This window comes from Mizuhopecten yessoensis, unplaced genomic scaffold, assembly GCF_002113885.1.
Source record: "Mizuhopecten yessoensis strain PY_sf001 unplaced genomic scaffold, ASM211388v2 scaffold11123, whole genome shotgun sequence".
NCBI classification, from domain to species: Eukaryota; Metazoa; Mollusca; class Bivalvia; order Pectinida; family Pectinidae; genus Mizuhopecten; species Mizuhopecten yessoensis.
In genome coordinates this window covers 563,394-582,461 of record NW_018408891.1, presented here as the reverse complement: position 1 = coordinate 582,461, position 19,068 = coordinate 563,394, and the positions used below count along the sequence as shown (strand labels likewise).

General features: G+C 38.8%; 1 protein-coding gene across 2 annotated transcripts in view; it reads left to right on the top strand.

The window, feature by feature from the left end:
* LOC110466184 (two pore potassium channel protein sup-9-like) overlaps positions 1-19,068 on the top strand; it is a 127,063-nt gene that overhangs the window by 26,817 nt on the left and 81,178 nt on the right. The window contains exon 1 of one of the 2 annotated variants that reach the window (XM_021522543.1): positions 15,460-15,483. The exons of the other annotated variant lie outside the window; for it this stretch is intronic. The gene's annotated coding sequence lies outside the window, so the exon portion shown is untranslated. Of the gene's footprint in view, positions 1-15,459; positions 15,484-19,068 lie in introns of those variants that run through there. 2 annotated transcript variants of the gene reach the window in all.

The following is a 19,068-nucleotide window of genomic DNA, read 5'->3' as shown; positions in this document are numbered from 1 at the left end:
CTTCTGTTCTATATGTAGGTGGCCCTTCTGTTCTACATTGTAGATAAAGGTGGCGCTTCTATTAAATAGTAGGTGTCGCTTCTTTTCTATATATAGGTGTCGCTTCTGTTCTATATGTAGGTGGCTCTTCTATTCTATATATAGGTGTCGCTTCTTTTCTATATATAGGTGTCGCTTCTGTTCTATATGTAGGTGACTATTCTGTTCTATATATAGGTGTCGCTTCTGTTCTATATGTAGGTGGCGTTTCTGTTCTATATGAAGGTGGCTCTTCTGTTCTACATTGTATATGTAGGTGGCGCTTCTATTCAATAGTAGGTGTCGCTACCGTTGTATATGTATATATTTTGTGATTGTCTATTTTGACACTACAATATGGCGTATGGCGGCGTTGACTGGCGACATCGACTTTCTTACTCAAGCCATTAATAATAGATTGAGGTCTGAAAGAGGTGTGCCATTGATTGTCTCGTGGCACCTAGCTTTCTCTTCCTTCTTGACAGATACTACATTGGTTTCTTTTCCTTGGAGACCGACGTTACACTTTCCAATGTTCAGACGAGGATATTGGATATAAAAACGCAACATTTCTGATTTTGTGATATACGATGTATGTTCTAGTGAATTGCATTGCATATAGTCCATGATCGAGGGAACAGTATTTTATCAAATGAACAATGAATGAATGAATGAATGAATGAAGGAATAAATGATTAATGAAGGAATGAAGGAATGAACAATGAGTGAATGAATGGATCAGTTACAATGAATTAATAAATTAATGAAGAAATGACTGAATAAACAATGAATGAAGCAAAATAAATGAATGAATAAATGGATCAGTTACAATAAATTAATAAATTAATGAATTAATAAATGAATGAATAAACAATGAATGAATGGACAATGAATGAATGAACAATGAATGAATGAATGGGTCAATTCAAATAAATTGATAAATGAATGATTGAATGCAAACCTGCATGATTATTGATTTATGGAAACAGTCTTACATACAATGTTCTAGTTGCTACACATACAATGTACTAGTTGCTACACATACAATGTACTAGTTGCTACACATACAATGTACTAGTTGTTACACATCCAATGTACTAGTTGCTACACATACAATGTACTAGTTGCTACACATCCAATGTACTAGTTGCTTCAAATAGAATGTACTAGTTGCTTCAAATAGAATGTACTAGTTGCTACAAATACAATGTATTAGTTGCTACACATATAATGTACTAGTTGCTTCAAATACAATGTACTTTTTTCTACACATCCTATGTACTTGTTGCTACACATACAACGTACTAGTTGCTACAAATACAATGTACTTTTTTCTACACATCCTATGTACTTGTTGCTACACATACAACGTACTAGTTGCTACACAAACAATGTACTAGTTGATACAAATACACTGTACTATTTGCTACACATACAATGTACTAGTTGCTACAAATACACTGTACTATTTGCTACACATACAATGTACTAGTTGCTACACATGCACAGGGCTCGAAGTGACATCGATTCATGTTCTTCAAGAAACGCATGCAACGAAAGGTTTACAATTGTAAGATACTAGCTAAAATAATGACGCTTCCAAACACCATTAATTAACACGAAAGCGTCATTGTAAAAATATTCAACATACAAATTACGGTGGCGCTAAATTGTGTGTTACGTTTTTGTGTTCTACTTAACTTTATTACAAAATTTGTTACTTAACAGGTGTTTGTATAGTATACGATAAAAGTTAATTTACTGACAAGAACATGAAACTCGTTTTAATCCCTCATTTTTCAAATCCATAATCATGTAATGAAGTATAGTTTAACCAAAACCTGTTAGTCCAGCACGTTTTGTTGCTAAAGCCGGAAATAAAAAGGGAATCTCAAAAGCAATGAAACCAATTAATTGACAGGTTATTGTGCCAAGGAACTTGGAATATTGCAACTGCCAATGGAAATGTTGAAAACACAGGTCGAAGTCCTGCACATCATGGGTTGTGGCATTGCTGGATACGGAAATGTTAATATAGAAACAATATTTCCGGTTCGCCTGACACGTGTAATAGATTTGTATGTCAATTGCGACATGTTTACGTATGCTACCAATCATCGCTCTAAACACTTGCAACAAAAACGTGCACCTTCCACAAAGTTTAGTTTTCCTCTTTGCCTAGTTCTACCTGCCGCTTGTTAGTGCTTGATGGATCATACACTCTTGACGATTTTCATGAAGGCGTATCAATATTACATACAATTCGGTTCTCAACATACGTTTCAACCATTTTGTTGCGATATACGAATATCTTTTTTTATTTTAAAACGTTTATGTACCCAAACAGACATATCAAAGCGCACTCTCGGCGAATTATGAAAGCGATGTCCGTATCCCTAGGTTGACGCAGTAAGTTTAGACTGGGGAGTTGGGGTAAGATGGCAGTCATGTTCTGGAGCAGTTTTCTAAAGCATTTTTTGTTGATTTGTTTCGTTGCTTCGAAAGAATTTGCACTGTTATTGTCCAAACGTCAAAACAGTTAAATGGTTCGCCTTTTCCTTACAGTTCCTGATGTGTTTTCATAGCAATCAGGAAAGAAAGTGCTAAAATATCACAATATGCTGGCATTTTGACGATACAGCCATTTCTTAATGTAAATAATCAGGCTAAGGATAATAACCAAAATAGCAACTTCAGGTGATACGTCCGGAATAACAACGTCCGGTGATGCATCTGGAATAACAACTTCCGGTGATGCATCTGGAATAACAACGTCCGGTGATGCATCTGGAATAACAACTTCCGGTGATGCATCTGGAATAACATCTTCCGGTGATACATTATGAAAAAGTGATTCGGATTTTGAATTTTCATGCTTACATATTACAAATTAACAAGATTTTACTTCACATGACTTTCATTAGTTATTTATAAATACAAAATCGCTACGTGATTGTAATCATGTTAATTCCTCGTAGAGAACGCCTGCCCTGGGGTATGAGTAGCCTTGTATTGTTGGGTAGCCTATATTTTATTTATGTACTGATAGTAGTCTAGAGACGTTAACCGATTTGTGTGCACCATCTCCTTATGAATATTCATGAAAGTAGAAACGATGCTTCAAGCTTAGTGTGGCGTGCCGTTACCGATAGAGGCCATGGAAATGACGCTACAGGTTGTCACGTTAATTACATCAGCTAAACACCGCTGAACATTAACAGTCGATTGTGGCATGTGGTCATGGACTTATGAACTCAATAAAATGGCGTAGCATTCATAGACAATTGAACTTCTAAGTATTGTGATGGAATATAAATAAACAGTGACCTTTACTCACGGCCTTGTAAACATCCCAATAGCGTGACTGAACATCCTATACATGTATTACTTTGTAAGTATTCATTGAGTTGTGAACCCCGCATATGTTGTTCAGTCATGTTACGTGACTGAACAACATAAACATGTATTGCTATGTTAGAATTCACGGACTTGTAAACCCCTCAATAACATGACTGAAAATCATAAACAAGTATTGCTATGTTAGTATTCACGGACTTGTGAACCCCTCAGTAACATGACTGAAAATCATAAACCAGTATTGCTATGTTAGTATTCACGGACTTGTGAATCCCTCAATAACATGATTGAAAATCATAAACAAGTATTGCTTTTAACGTATCCATTGACACACCTATTTCTGACTATCAGAATATCTGATACGTTTTTTGGGTTGCGATAAACAAGGATAGGTGGTTCTAGAAAGGTGCTCCAGGCAAGCAACATCAACTGTGTAATTTCTAACAAAGCTGGTGAAACCAATATTGACTTCCTTGCATTGAATTCAACGGTGTAATCACACAGAAAGATAAAATTAAATTCAAGATATTAATCATACTTGCTGGTTTCAAATACAAATGCATACATATCAAAGGCTAAAAATGATAATTCTCTTATAATTTATATACGCATGGTTGTTATTACGTATTAAATTTGTTTCTCGGATAATGGACTTTGGTAAATACTTGAACCTAGTTAGGTATACTGTACATGTACTTGTATTGTTATATAACAGAAAGATGTGTTTGTTTTCGATTCTAATGTTTGTCTCGTTTCGATCGAAACAGGCCTAGATGCGCTTTATCTTAAGTTTCTTTTGATTATTTTCAAGCTAACAAGACGAGATACATCATCACTTTATACTAATGTATAATAGGTTGTACTTCCATCCGTCATTATAAACCTCGCCATATAATATAGAGTTCACGGAAACAGATGTTAAAAGCAACCCGCCGGATCAAGATAGAACAGATAATATTTCTTAAAAAACCCACTTAATTAAATTTTGGAAAAAAATAAAACCCATCAGTTTTGAAGATGTGATATATTTCAATCGAAGAATATATGTTTCTATATATACATGTGAAGTATACTTTGGTTTTATCAAGTTTATGCTGTAATTAAACGTTGATTTGAATCCCCCTGGTTTTTATCAACTACGGTTCGTACCCTCGCAGCCTGACCTTGTACTTAATTAATATCTGAAAGAGACCGGAAATTAGGCATGTAACTACAGCCTCCTCTAAATAGCTTCAACCACCTCCGCGGGGCTGTATCTACTTTTTGACTTTTTTTCAAAAATAGCTCTCTCAAGAGAAAGCGTTATTTATATCAAACCTGTTAACGCTGGTGTGATATGACAGACCGTCGAAAGTATTGTCAACTTAATATTAAAGATTTCAATGAAAGTCTTTATAAGTAATATGTTCTTCGTGTGATGCGACTATTTGAGGTCATTTCATGAAAGGTTATTAACAGTATAAGTCCTTCTGATAAATAAAGAGAAGCAAAACTGGCATAATAAAAAGGCAAGATAGAATAGTTTTTCGACCTTGTAGACTAACTAGTAAGAGAGAGATGAGGGGCGTTTCGTCCTCTGTTCTGCCTTTATTAATCTGTCCTGTCTAATAAGACCATTATTCGTCGTTCCATCTTGGCCATTCTACTTAATCTCGCCGCTAACACAACTTCCTCTCCATTCGTGACTACGAGAAGTGAAGGGCGTATCATTCACTGTGCTGCCTTTTTATGAATCTGTCCCCTCTTGTTAGTCCGTAATTTGTCGTTCCATCGTGGCCACGCATATTGTTTCTCGCCACTTACTCTACTTCATCTCCATCCGTGACATACAAACGGTATTCGGTTTTGGTTTTCGTAAGAAAGATGCATGATTGACAGAAATAGATCCGCACTTACTCCCACTACCACTTATTCACGCCCGAAATACTTTCCCTTGTAGCCATTAGTTTGAACACGGTTGTTCATGCAATAAGCTTACATATACATTGTACCTCAAACATAAAACACAGGGTAGTTTATGCAATAAGCTTACATATACATTGTACCTCATACATAAAACACTTGTTTGTTCGTACGATAAGCTTACAGATACCACATACATAAAACACTGGGTAGTTCATGCAATAAGCTTACATATACATTGTACCTCATACATAAAACACAGGGTAGTTAATGCAATAAGCTTACATATACATTGTACCTCATACATAAAACACTTGTTTGTTCGTACGATAAGCTTACAGATACCACATACATAAGATGTACATAAAACACTGGGTAGTTCGTACAATAAGCTCAGATACCACATACATAAAACACTGGGTAGTTCATACAATAAGCTCACAGATACCACATACATAAAACACTGGGTAGTTCATGCAATAAACTAACAGATACCACATACATAAAACACTGGGTAGTTCATACAATAAGCTCACAGATAGCACATACATAAAACGCTGGGTAGTTCATGCAATAAACTCACAGATACCACACACATAAAACACTGGGGAGTTCATGCAATAAACTCACAGATACCACATACATAAAACACTGGGTAGTTCATGCAATAATCTCAGATACCACACACAAAACACTGGGTACTTCATGCAATAAGCTCTGATACCACATACATGAAGCACTGGGTAGTGCATGCAATAGGCTCACAGATACCACATGCATAAAACACTGGGTAGTTCATGCAATAGGCTCACAGATACCACATGCATAAAACACTGAGTAGTTTGTATAATAAGCTCACAGATACCACATACATAAAACACCGGGTAGTGCATGCAATAGGCTCACAGATACCAATTGCATAAAACACTGGGTAGTGCATGCAATAGGCTCGCAGATACTACATACATAAACACTGGGTAGTTCATGCAATAAGCTCACAGATACCACATGCATAAAGCGCTGGGTAGAGCATGCAAAAAGCTCAGATACCACACACATAAAACACTGGGTAGTTCCTGAAATAAGCTCACAGATACCACATACATAAAACACTGGGTAGTTCATGCAATAAGCTCAGATACCACACACACAAAACACTGGGTAGTTCATGCAATAAGCTCAGATACCACATACATAACGCACTGGGTAGTGCATGCAATAAGGTCAGATACCACATGCATAAAGCGCTAGGTAGTTCATGCAATAAGTTCAGATACTACATACATAAAACACTGGTTAGTTCATGCAATAAGCTCACAGATACCACATGCATACAGCGGTGGGTAGAGCATGCAATAAGCTCAGATACCACACACATAAAACACTGGGTAGTTCATGCAATAAGCTCACAGATACCACATACATAAAACACTGGGTAGTTCATGCAAAAAGCTCAGATACCACACACACAAAACACTGGGTAGTTCATGCATTAAGATCAGATACCATATACATAAAACATGGGGTAGTGCATGCTATAAGCTCATATACCACATACACAAAACACTGGGTAGATCATGCAATAAGCTCACATATACCACATACATAAAACGCTGGGTAGTTCATGCAATAGGCTCTCAGATACCACATACATCAAACACTGGGTAGTTCATGCAATAAGCTCAGATACCACATACATAAAGCACCGGATAGTTCATGCAATAAGCTCAGATACCACATACATAAAACACTAGCGATAATGTAGTTCCATGCGATACGCCCCATTCAGTTTTACTTGTTTATTGGTTTCTTTTAAATTCCTTGCAATCAATTTGTACACAGTCTTTGATTCTTCTTTTTAAACAGAGCATCTTTATATCTAATTTGGGGATATCAAGATCAAGGGTCATCTGGAAGCGTTTTTAACCAGTGATTTCTAGTCTATGCTATCGATACGATTAACCATCCTCACCATCCTAGAAGTCCATGTTTTATACGTGAAACCACTCCTATAGCATACATCAAGCCTTTGTTTTTGTCATGGGAGAAACCCCTGGGTTATAGGGATTAAATTATCACCTTATCTGCACCTTTTTGCTTGAAGAAATTATCATTTTTTCCGTCGGAATCGCTGAGAAACCCTGCAGTAGATTGCCTCTAGTAGGTATAGGTTCTGATTCTGATACTTTAGCTTAAGTTGATCAATACATAAAGCCTCTGATAGGAGGCTGCTAATGTAGTTGGTGGCTTTTGATTGGAGAAAGCTTCAGTATTTAGGGGCTTTTGATTAGAGAAAGCTCCAGTATTTGGTGGCCTTTCATTGGAGAAAGCTTCAGTTTTTAGTGGCCTTTGAATGGAGAAAGCTTCAGTATTTGGAGGCATTTGATTGGAGAAAGCTTCAGCAGTTGGTGGTTTTTGATTGGAGAAACGTCAGTTTTTGGTGGCCTTTAATTGGAGAAAGCTTCAGTATTTGGTGGGTTTTGATTGGAGAAACTTAAGTATTTGGGGGCCTTTGTTGGAGAACGCTTCAGAATCTGGTGGCTTTTGATTGGTGAAAGCTTCAGTATTTGGGGGCCTTTAATTGGAGAAAGCTTCAGAATCTGGTGGCTTTTGATTGGAGAAAGCTACAGTATTTGGTGGCTTTTGATTGGAGAAAGCTTCAGTATTTGATGGCCTTTCATTGGAGAAAGCTTCAGTATCTGGTGGCCTTTACTGGAGAAAGCTTCAGTATTTGGTGGCTTTTGATTAGGAGAATGCGTCAGTATTTGGTGGCTTTTGATTGGAGAATGCGTCAGTATTTGGTGCCTTTGATTGGAGAAAGCTTCAGTATCTGGTGGCCTTTCATTGGAGAAAGCTTCAGTATCTGGTGGCCTTTCACTGGAGAAAGCTTCAGTATTTGATGGCTTTTGATTGGAGAAAGCTTCAGTATCTGGTGGCCTTTCACTGGAGAAAGCTCCAGTATTTGTTGGCTTTTGATTGGAGAATGCGTCAGTATTTGGTGGCTTTTGATTGGAGAAAGCTTCAGTATTTGTTGGCATTTCATTGGAGAAAGCTTCAGTATTTAGTGGCCTGTCACTGGATAAAGCTTCAGTATTTGGTGGCCTGTCACTGGAGAAAGCTTCAATATTTAGTGGCCGGTCACTGGAGAATCTGTTGGCTTTTGATTAGAGAATGCGTCAGTATTTGGTGGCTTTTGATTAAGATAATGCGTCAGTATTTGATGGCCTTTCATTAGAGAAAGCTTCAGTATCTGGTGGCTTTTCATTGGAGAAAGCTTCAGTATCTGGTGGCCTTTACTGGAGAAAGCTTCAGGATTTGGTGGCTTTTGATTAGGAGAATGGGTCAGTATTTGGTGGCTTTTGATTGGAGAAAGCTTCAGTATTTGTTGGCCTTTCATTGGAGAAAGCTTCAGTATCTGGTGGCCTTTACTGGAGCAAGCTTCAGTATTTGGTGGCTTTTGATTAGGAGAATGGGTCAGTATTTGGTGGCTTTTGATTGGAGAAAGCTTCAGTATTTGTTGGCACTTCATTGGAGAAAGCTTCAGTATTTAGTGGCCTGTCACTGGATAAAGCTTCAGTATTTGGTGGCCTGTCACTGGAGAAAGCTTCAATATTTAGTGGCCTGTCACTGGAGAATCTGTTGGCTTTTGATTAGAGAATGCGTCAGTATTTGGTGGCTTTTGATTAAGATAATGCGTCAGTATTTGATGGCCTTTCATTAGAGAAAGCTTCAGTATCTGGTGGCTTTTCATTGGAGAACGCTTCAGTATCTGGTGGCCTTTCACTGGAGAAAGCTCCAGTATTTGGTGGCCTATTACTGGGGAAAGCTTCAGTATCTGGTGGCCTTTTACTGGAGAAAGCTTCAGTGTCTGGTGGCCTTTCACTGGAGAAAGCTTCAGTATTTGATGGCTTTTGATTGGAGAAAGCTTCAGTATCTGGTGGCCTTTCACTGGAGAAAGCTTCAGTATCTGGTGGCCTTTCACTGGAGAATGCGCCAGTATCTGGTGGCCTTTCAATGGATAAAGCTCCAGTATTTGGTGGCTTTTGATTAGGAGAAAGCTCCAGTATTTGGTGGCTTTTGATTAGGAGAAAGCTCCAGTATTTGATGGCTTTTCATTGTAGAAAGCTTCAGTATTTGATCGTCTCTGATTGGACACTTCTTTTATAGTTGGTGATGCTTTTGACCGGAAACAACTACCGTAGTGTAGGTCACTTCTGATTGGTGGATCCATTCGTGAAATATATACAGGATGATTGAGAACAGATGTCCATTTAACATGTAGATAGCAGATTGAACAAACAATATGAAATTTAGGCTGCGTTTTGGATGCTGATGTTATTTCGATATATTATTTATATCGTAGATGGTATTCAACATCCAGTTTATGTTTCTAAATTCAAAATCAATAGGACATTTCTCGAAATCTGATTGGAATGCAATAACAGTATTGGAAACATGTTATACACTCGTTGTTTTATCTATTCTAGAGGCTGCCGATATCGATCCAAAATAAATAGGAAAGCGCAATTAACACGAACGGGTTTAACGAACGTTTCTAGCATGTATACACATGTTTATATATATACATGAAAATGTAAGATTACGAAAGTGTGTATTCATTTAACAGAACATATTTGAATTCACTGTAGTAAGGCGGAATGATATCGGGGCCAGTTTATAGGGGATATTGAATTCCTGGACATTCTTCCTAGAACCAGAATATTTCGATGTAAGGTTCACTGCATTACATGCCCTTTTTGATATTTCAAAACATTTTCTTCGGGTTGGTAAGTATGAAAAGTTCTTTTTACATAACTAGTAAGATTTTCTATGTGACGTGTCGATGACTAGTACGATATGTATACTGTCACCTTCATCAGACAAATGACCAGTGAAGCGTATGCACAAAAAGGTGTAAAATGTGTACGAGTTGTCCATAAAATCGAAATCGATTCGGCTACGCTGTAATGGTATATATTTACCGAAATGACTCGATTCAGCTACGCTTTGTTTAATACTTGGTCATAGATGTGCAAGAGTCTATGAGCCCCCTCGTCTCGATTTAGAACTGACCCACTGCGGCGTATTCAAATGGCTTCCTTTATCCTTAACTTAAGAGTTATCCCAGTCAATCACATGATTTTTTTTATAACTTACACATTCGGAGCCAATTAAGTCTGATCAAGATAGCTTTGACTTAAACCATGCATGTAACTTAAAAACTCGGCTGACTCTAAAAGACACAGGGAGTGGTGAATCTAATGTCCTATAAGAGACAAATGGCTGTGTTAGGGTCACTTTTCCTCGAAATCCAATTAATGTTGTCTCTTGAACACTAACGATTTGACCTAAAACACGGCACAATTCTCCTTTTGTTCCCTGTTTGCACCCATTGACAAAATAAACGAGTTCGCTTTACACCCAGCATTTTGTAAAGCATGGATTGTGTAACTACCATTTTCTCGCACATAACGGGAGTGACGTGTTTTCTCGCGATATACGAGCTTGATGGAGGTCAGATCGGAGAGGAGATAAAAATCCGAAATGTTTTATGATACTTTGAAAAGCGTGTCTCTCCATAAATCTCATCTTCCATGGCCTTGATTGATCGCCTAGCTCTTTCGGACGTTACTATGGCAACATTTTGTGAAGAATATTCAACCTCATTGAAATCAATATAACCGAACACCGGAAATGAAATGGATATATGAGACACAAAACTACGCGAAATACGGTATTTACCAGTAAGTTTTACCTCGGCGTTATAATTACTGACAGTGTTTGCGAACATCACAAGGTATAATGTTCCCGTACCACGATGTGAAAACCGAGGCTAAGGTGTAAGCCGCACAAATGTGATCTTTGACAACAACGATATCACACCAGATCGCAGATCGAGATACCGCGAGAGTCATGCGAGATCACGAGATAACGCGAGTCATGCATGCACAGGGGATAACCCGAGATTCACGCGAAAATACGAGATACATCGAGACATATAATCAGATGATGGTCTTGGATGATTTTTGAAATGATCAGCTTAAATGTTTTTCATTACGAAGATAACGGCCTGATTTTTTTTATAGATTTTGTAAGAACATCCCGCATTGTATGTAATACAGTATTTGTGTTCATTTTAGTATCACTCAATAAAATACCGCCCACTTATCTATTAGCTCCGTGTTACGTATATCTTGTGTCTTCGACAGGAAAATGATATTGTCTCGGGTAGTCACATCATCATGACACAAAAGTAAGCGGACATCGTCCATCGTCTGTATGGTCAGTAGTCCGCTGTTTCCATGGTTGCGGTAATTCATCGCTCACATGTTCTTACCCCTCTGCTTAATTGTATACATTTTCCGAATATTGTTGATCGCGTATACAAATACAAACCGCATCATTTTTATATTCAAACACAAGACACATACATTGTATATCACACTGTTCGTTTATCAAACTTGTTAGTATCATTGGAAGTAGAAACAACACTGCGAAGTATCGCACCACCTGGGTCCGTATCACAAAAGTGATCTCATGCTCAAACTGATAGTCTGTGCTCAAGCCCAATTTCTTGTTTCGATGATAAATTAATAAAAAGTAACATTTTGTTAATAACGTAGAAGCATTTTGAAGAGTCTTAAGTCGAATGCCGTTTTAATATATACACTTGACCTTTTGACCTGGTCCCATGGTTGAAGTAAGTTATAAGACAGTTGTTTTGAGTGCAAAATAAGAGTTAGGGGCGATAAACCGTTCAACCAACCAACCAACAAACCAGCGCAAAATCCATTGTTGAACATGAGAACGGTTTAATGAATACAGGTCCTGGTTTCGCTCACCACACTCTGCACCCTGGAATATGTCATGACAAAATCGAAGGCAGGCTGTATCGCTATTTGATTGGTTTCGGGTAAAAATACTTGACCAGTGGCTCGACTGATACCTATCTTTTGAAGATTACAGAGGAGTAACACCCGACTCCAAAGCCGGTTAATTGTATCGTTACGCTGCCGCGTGATTTGTTTGAATGGATCGAATTAGTCTACGTATATCCTCCACTAGGTGGCGCGTACGGAGCCTTCGATTTCGTCATGACATATTCCATAGGTACAAGGAACTTTATTGAGCGTTAACCCTAGGAATTTCGAGGAGGTGCACATTGTTGCTTTCACCTGTTTTATCTATTTTATAAGATCTCAGCACAAAAAAAGGCTAAACATATAAAAGCCCTGTACATTTGGTTCACCAAAGCAAGTGTCAAAACACAAAAAAAAGCAAAAACAGAAACCGAAGTGATGAAAGCTGAAAAAAAAGAAGAAAGAAAAACATGAGAAGAAACTCAACTTGTCTTGTCTTATTACGATATAGATATTTGGTATAGTGCTCCTAAACTGCTCTTAAATATCAATAGTCCAAAGGCGGGAGATATGTCTCATTTGGGATCGTAATTACTATAAACCCAGGTTTCACTCTACCACAATATCGTTTGAACCCCAACAGTGTGAGGACACACTCTGATCCGGTTTATTTCAAAGAGAGCCTTACGCACATTCATCATAAAATTGATAGTAAAATTACCACAGTCGAGGAGCTCACACGCGTTGATGGTTATTGACTAACTTTTGTTTATCGATATTAAAATAATCACAGCATAGGAGATCGCACGTAGTGAAATATATTGACTAGTTGGATATTAAGGATTCCTGTACCACACGAAAGATTCCCGTACCAAAGGAAAGATTCCCGTACCACAGGAAGGATTCCCGTAACACAGGAAGGATTCCCGTAACACAGGAAGGATTCCCGTTCCATAGGAAGGATTCCCGTACCACAGGAAGGATTCCCGTACCACAGGAAGGATTCCCGTACCACAGGAAATATTCCCGTACCAAAGGTAATATTCCCGTACCACAGAAAGGATTCCCGTACCAAATGTAGGATTCTCGTACCACAGAAAGGATTCCCGTACCACAGGAAGGATTCTCGTAACACAGGAAAGATTCCCGTTCCACAGGAAATATTCCCGTACCACAGGAAGGATTCTCGTAACACAGGAAAGATTCCCGTTCCACAGGAAATATTCCCGTACCACAGGAAGGATTTCCGTACCACAGGAAGGATTCCCGTACCACAGGAATGATTCCCGTACCACAGGAAGGATTACCGTACCACAGGAAGGATTCCCGTACCACAGGAATGATTCCCGTACCACAGGAATGATTCCCGTACCACAGGAAGGATTACCGTACCACAGGAAGGATTCCCGTACCACAGGAATGATTCCCGTACCACAGGAATGATTCCCGTACCACAGGAAGGATTACCGTACCACAGGAAAGATCCCCGTACCACAGGAAGGATTCCCGTACCACAGGAATGATTCCCGTACCACAGGAAGGATTACCGTACTACAGGAAAGATTCCCGTCCCACAGGAAGGATTCCCGTACCAAAGGTAGGATTCTCGTACCACAGAAAGGATTCCCGTACCACAGGAAGGATTCTCGTAACACAGGAAAGATTCCCGTTCCACAGGAAATATTCCCGTACCACAGGAAGGATTCTCGTAACACAGGAAAGATTCCCGTTCCACAGGAAATATTCCCGTACCACAGGAAGGATTCTCGTAACACAGGAAAGATTCCCGTTCCACAGGAAATATTCCCGTACCACAGGAAGGATTTCCGTACCACAGGAAGGATTCCCGTACCACAGGAAATATTCCCGTACCAAAGGTAATATTCCCGTACCACAGAAAGGATTCCCGTACCAAATGTAGTATTCTCGTACCACAGAAAGGATTCCCGTACCATAGGAAGGATTCTCGAAACACAGGAAAGATTCCCGTTCCACAGGAAATATTCCCGTACCACAGGAAGGATTCTCGTAACACAGGAAAGATTCCCGTACTACATGAATGATTCCCGTACCACAGGAAGGATTCCCGTACAAAAGGAAGGATTCCCGTACCACAGGAAGGTTCCCGTCCCACAGGAAGGCTTCCCGTACCCAAGGTAGGGTTCTCGTACCACAGAAAGGATTCCCGTACCATAGGAAGGATTCTCGAAACACAGGAAAGATTCCCGTTCCACAGGAAATATTCCCGTACTACAGGAAGGATTCTCGTAACACAGGAAAGATTCCCGTTCCACAGGAAATATTCCCGTACCACAGGAAGGATTTCCGTACCACAGGAAGGATTCCCGTACCACAGAAAGGATTCCCGTCCCACAGGAAGGATTCCCGTACCAAAGGGAGGATTCCCGTACCACAGGAAGAATTCCCGTACCACAGGAAGGATTCTCGTACCACAGGAAAGATTCCCGTACTACAGGAAGGATTTCCGTCCCACAAGAAGGATTCCCGTACCACAGGAAGGGTTCCCGTACTACAGGAAGGGTTCCCGTACCACAGGAAAGATTCCCGTAGGTTAGGTTAAGGCTAAATTAAGTGACTGAAATGACCTTTAGATGATGTGCCACTTCATAACAGTATGTTATGTTATGTAAGAAGGGATTTGTTATAACAACAAAGCATATTACGAAAGGACACTTTATGTGAAGTTGTTTATTTTGTTCATCAATGTCACTAGATCCTTGGTTTAACATTAAAATACCGGTAAAACCTTTAACCAAAACATTTACAATGATTTTTGTTGTTACACAAAGTCACAATCATCAGGGAAAATGAAATTAGCTCCGCATGACAAGTTATGTAAATAAACTAGGTGACATGGTGTTCGGGGTGGGGTGGGGGGCGAAGTTCATTTTCACTGCCTTACTGTCTCAAGTGGTATTTCTTGCTAGAAGTTCCTACAGTGTGAAATATATGTTTACTGTCTATCTGTCTTCAGTATAGTAGCGTCTATTCTGGCTACTGCACTTAGTTCCCGCGGCGTGATATACTTGAACACTGCCTAACTGTCTAAAGCGGTAACGTCTTATTGACTAGCCTATAGCTACGAGACAGTTCTAAAGAAAACCGTTAATCCCTGCTACGGGTTCCTAAGGTGTGACAGTTTGTTTTTGTGATAGGGTTTGTTTCAGGCAGTCCATCAGTTGTAGCTCCTATACAGTGGTTAGATGACGCGAGGGTTGAGACTGCAACAGTGTTAATTCTATAAATAGAAAACCACGTGCGTATATAGCCGGTTCGTAAATTAGAATACAACACAGTCTAGCGACGGCTTCATTGGAGATGTAAGGTAGGTATATATCAAACTGTATTACAAGTACTACAGTACGGCCTGACGTGGTCTGGGACATCCACGGCGGTTGTTAAGGTACAGTGGCTGTCCTTGTAATTGAAAGCCTTGTGATACTACTCCCGTGTGTGCTGGAATGTTTCAGCGTTTGTTTCAGTTACGTTTGTAGTATTACATGCGGGTTCAGTAATGAGTATTTATGTGAGAGGATGCCTTCCGTATCCGTTTACAGCTCTATACTGATAGTACGTGTACTATTGCAGTGTGGTTGTGTACGTACTTTGTTTATTATAAGTGACGTGTACTGTCTTTGATAGCTTAGTTGCTGTTCAGAGCTACACTTTTATTTTCACTTCAGAGCATATACATTAGTCATCTAACAGAAGGAAATTAATAATTTATTAAATCACGATATTTTCCCCGCGTATCTGTACCACATGTTTACTTCTGTTTATAATTAATTATGTATTAGTTTGTACACTGTAAGCTCTGTTTATGTGTCATAACTTCTCCAATGGTTGTCTTTTTAAACCATGCCGAGTGTGATCGGTACCACAGGGGCTGGGAATCAATGAATGAGTGTATCTGTCTGAACCTGTCAAGGCGGAACGTCATCAACATACGTTTAAGCGGTAAATGACATCATGCCCGCTCACCATCAAAATGTTCATATAGAACATATTTTGCAGATTGTTAATTTAAACCCATGAAACGTCAAACATAAGACTCCCTGAATATTCGGATTGGTGCAAACATACATACATACAACTAATTTTCATGTCCCTGTGATTGGTTCTTCAAAGACACTAGCACCAAACACAGGGACATGATAACTTACATGTAATACTGTTGGTATGTGTAACCGTATCCTGGTCTTTGAGACTAATATTTCACGTTTTAGAGGTGATATGATCAACGGAAACAAAGGTTCTAAAACGTCTTATGTTCGTCAAGGTTCAATCATAGCAACTATAGCCAGCGTTCAGGCTCAGCCTTTGGTACCACAAGGACACACACATATATAAAGTACTTTACAGTGACGTTCAAATGTGACATGTCCCTGTGCGTTGTACCTAATAGAGAGAGAAAAAGAGACAATGGTCAATGTAAAGGTCTCTGACCAGATCATGTCTACTTTCATATATATAAGTTATTGATTATATAAAGAACATGGCAAGATAGGTGCGGAACCTTGATTGAATGGCGAATTATATTTGCTTTGCATGACACTAGCCACCAACTATAATTTAGGTGTGGTTCGATTTTGTTTGCTTCAACATTGCCCCGGATAGTGTACATGGTACATGCTTGGTAGTTGTAACAATCGACTGGTATGCTTACATATCGAAATAGGTTTCTATGTGCAAAGTTGTTTGACAAATTCATGAGTATTGATTTTTTTTTTCTATATTTTTTTCAATTTCTTCTACCAACTCGACTATTGAGATTTTAGTTTCAAATTGCATCAGACAAAATGATAACCACCAGTACTATAGCTGTTGAAAATAAAGAACTATTTCGTTAATTTATTTTGTATATATCCTTTATTTAAATTTATCTAAATTTACGGAATTATGGTAAGAAAACATATCTATATATAAGTGTATCCTTAATTAAATGTTTATTAAATCACTTCGCTAATGAATATATAATATGTTTTGATACAACATTAAGTTAGCCATGAGAAGAACATCTTGAGATATTTAAACAGTCATTTAGACATTTTTCATCCTTGTATGATATTATAACGTATTAGAATTTGCAAGAAAACCTCATTTCTCCCGCAACCACTACATGTTTCATCACTCAAAACTCATTGGAAAAACCTGCTAGGAGTTGGTAAACATTTTTGGTAACACACTTGTGGGTAACACCCTGGGCGTCATTTCAGTGGTCAGTCTTCTATAAGTCTGACGTCAAGTAACAATGCTTTGCGACGCCATCTTCCGTTGTAACGTCATAGTCCATGGCTATAGTTTCCCCGATTGGAAATAGGAATTATGTATTCCAAAGGGTCACACGTCGTTATCTCTAAATATACCGTAATATTTGAGCGTTGTGTTTCAGATTGTAAAATATACTTGGTAAACCTCATGTTTCATTTACAATGTGAAAATTAATTAACTCGAGTAAGATAAACATTATAACCAATCACTACCTTTTGGGGGACCTCTATTTATTGTACTAGCATTAGAATTGTGAACGCACGTGTTCTCACGGGATCTTAATACTCTTGTTTGACTATACAGCTACATGTAAGTACTGTGAACGTGCATGTTCTCGGGGCCATCATGATGATATTATATAACGTTTAACCTTACTTTGTGAACATCAAAAATAGCAGTAAGTTGGCTATCAAATCGACTTACGATTTTACCTAAGTATGATCTATCACAGCCCCTGTCCATTAATAGAAGTAACTTACGCGGCCCTAGCCTACTGGGTGTCGGTAAACGAGTCTGTTCCGGCAGCCATTTAGACCGTACATATTCTAATTAAACAACACGTGTGTAGATGTGAACCTGTGGGGGACCATTAAATGCCCACTTGGAGCGTCCGTTACATCCCGCTAAGCGGAAACAACAACCAGACTAGACGAATTACAACACTAGGCGCTGACCACCATTTACACGTGCTTTACCGATAGTACCGTCTAGAAGTTACTCGGCTTTACCGATAGTACCGTCTAGAAGTTACTCGGCTTTACCGATAGTACCGTCTAGAAGTTACTCGGCTTATAGTTGGTTGATTCTGGAGCTTTTTTTAACGATAAACTTTTACATCTTATTGGTTTCTGTCGACAGTATCATTTGTAAAATGAACCATTGCACTGTATTAATACCATGTTAAATATTCAAAGTTTGATTTACTGCCCGCAAACAGAACAAACAGTGGTGGACAAACCGGCGTCGATTACAAAAAAAATGATATCGGGTTATCACAGCCTATAAGACGGCGCTTAAATGTTTGGAACCCAATCTTGTCTCCTCTGCAGGCTCTCTGCTTAGAGGACAGTACACAAGACAGAATTGATCTACTGCGCCCATTTTCGGTTGTGTTTCCTTAGGCGTCTGTCTCCTTCTGACCTGGTTGGTGGCGAAGACGATTATACAAACAAACAAACTTTATTTTTGTTTCAATAAGTTGATTTGGTTGTTCTTGTTCTTTAGTAACTTTAAGTCTTGCGACTTATCAGTGGTAACATATAATAAACAGGATATTTACATATGTACAAAAAGCCACAAAATAAGTTGATTTGATTAGAGGGTAATCATCGATGGGTTCCAGAAAACCCTCCAGTTCTGGATACTAGGGTGTTGCAACATCTTATATCATCACAGTATGAAATAAAGGATTGTGTTTGTCATTGCCTGAAAACAGGCGGTATCGCCCCAGTAAGAATTCCTAGGTGTGCATCTATCCGGTGTGCTGTGAAGTATTCATGTCAGGCGAAGAGGCTGATCACACTGTACTCATATTCATCGTTTTTGCTGTGGTATGATTCCTGGTGGACACTTTACTAAAAACATATGAGTCAAATCAATTTATGGTTAAGTACCAAATCAATTGCATCAGAAATAAATT